The sequence below is a fragment of the Corvus brachyrhynchos genome, unplaced genomic scaffold, assembly GCF_000691975.1.
Source record: "Corvus brachyrhynchos isolate BGI_N302 unplaced genomic scaffold, ASM69197v1 scaffold18, whole genome shotgun sequence".
Taxonomy (NCBI): domain Eukaryota; kingdom Metazoa; phylum Chordata; class Aves; order Passeriformes; family Corvidae; genus Corvus; species Corvus brachyrhynchos.
Window position 1 is genome coordinate 2,955,511 of NW_008246064.1, and position 2,339 is coordinate 2,957,849.

A 2,339-nucleotide genomic window follows, 5' to 3' on the forward strand; every position below is an offset into this window, starting at 1 on the left:
ATTTATACATACTGCCCAAATGCAAGAGACTTTATTAGACCAGAAGTGAAGCATTACCTTAAAAAAAAAAATCAAACAAACAAACAACAAAAACCCCACAAAATCCCCACAAAATAACAAAGCAAATTACCCCAAGTGTGAGGTTTCCTAAGTGGGAGGACCTGGCAGCGCTTTCACTGGCATCTAGTGGTGCATTGCAGAGGCAGTCGATGGCACAGCTTCACTTCCAAAGTGGATTTGCCTTCAGGCTGGGGCATCACCACTTCCAAAATGGGTTTACAAAGAGGTGGTTTTGGACACAGCCTAACTCTGCCCTGACAGCTTTGTCTGTGAATCACTTTTGGGCATGAACATAAAATGCTTGGAGTCTAGTTTTGACCGCATGAGCAAAATCTTGGCATCATACCATTGGGACCATTTGGTCTCTCTTTCCTTGGATTTTGGGGCTTTGCAGGAGTCTGAGGGGACATCAGGCAGATCTGATCTGTTTGGAGGAGAGGCTGAGCTGGGGCTGGGAAAATGCAGATGTCAGTGGGGAGCAGCAGGAACTCTGAGGGCACAAGTCCTCTGCCCTGCTGGAGGTGTCCCCTTTGGAATAAGGTAAATGGTGCCCCAGTGGACAAATGGACACTGACACAGCTGGCATGGCACGATCCTGGCCCCTTCCTCCAGAACCTTCTGGAAGCAAAGAAGTCACAAAAACAGTCTCCACCCCTCCAGGGCTGAGATTCATCTCAACCCTCATCCATGTCCTGTCCCAACTCTCTCCCTCCAGGGTGACACACCCCCGTGTTTGATAGAGCTGCTGACTGGCACCAGGCAGGGTTTGTAGGGAGGTATTATGGAAAAAGGAAGGATGGAAAGGGGAAATGTTAGCCAAGGAGTCCCCAGCATGACCTGGGGTCTACCGTGGCCCTACACCGTGGTCTCTCCTGCCTGTCCAGGACCTCCTGTGGGATTCTGGTGCATCAAAGCAGAGCAACTTGAGCAAGGCAGACTGAATGAGGCTTGTGTGTCTTCTGCTGTGCATGTCCTGCTCTAGAGATGGTTGAATTTGCATGAATTCTTTCTTCACTGGATTGGGGTAAAACTGGAATATAGGTGCCTCTTCAAACTGGTGCTGCTGTCTCACACTGGTGGTTTGTACTGGGGTAAAAAATATATCAGCAGACTTTAGCTTAGTTTACAAACAGTGTGTAGAGTAAATCTGAACTCCAGGGAATATGTAACTTTAAATTTCCCTGTGTGATCCAAGACAGACACCATCTCCTGCCTCAGTTTCCCTGAGTCAGAGAGGAGAAGAACAGCATGTTTTCAGCCTTCAATCATATGTAGGACAGGTTTGGAGGTGCTGGTGCATGCAGGAATAAGTGTTATTGTCCAGCCTCAGAGGCATGGGACAATCCCAACTCTGCCCCAGGGAAGAGCCGTGCTGCAGCAGCTTTTCCTCATTCCCATGCTCCTAAAACCTTCCCAAGGAAGCATCCTGGGCTAGAGCTTCCTGCTAAACCTCTAAGCCTCATTGTGCAGGGCAGATCTGGGATGGTCTGGGTGCTTTCCATGGGATCCAGCTGAGGCTCAGCCTCTCCCAGGCAGTGCTCATCCCTCTGCTAAATCTACTCCACATCCCTCAGTGTCCACCCTTGTCAAATCCACCAAGTCACTGAGTATCAAAGGGATCCTTTGCTGGTAAATGGGCACAGACCCTCCCCACTCCGCCAAGGGGGATTGCAAACTGCTGCACGCACAGGAGTACTCCCTGGAATGCATCCTTCCTCTCTGGATACAGAAATACTCCCTGGGATGCGTCTTTCCTCTCCTGAAACCTCCTGGAGCCTGGGAGGGAAGAAGGATGCTCGCAGTGCCGCCGGATGTTTTCCTCCCCAGAACAACAAAAACTAAGGGAACACTCTCAGCTGGGACAAGCGGCAAATGTCCCGAAGCTGCCCCAGTGGCTGCCAGGGCAAGGGAGGGCAGGATCGGGACCAGGGATGCAGGGAAGGGGGACTACAACTCCCAGAAGGCAGCGCGGGCCGGGGACCCCTCCAACTTTCCACCAACACAGCGGAGAGAAGAAGGACACCCCGGGGACAAATCCCCCTGCGCTCCCTCCCGGCGCTCCCGCCGGCACCTTGGCGGTGCCTGGGCATCCTTCGGGGCGCTGCCAGCGCGGAGCATCGGCCCTGCCCGGCCCTGCTCCGCCGGGCTTGGCTCTTCGGCTTTGTTTGGCTTCACCCTTCCTCCGGTAGCTCTCGCTGCTCTTTAGGTCAGACTTCCTTTAGGTCAGCCCGGCTGCGGCCACCACACAATTTCCAGCCGAGTCTGCGGGGCGGGGGGGC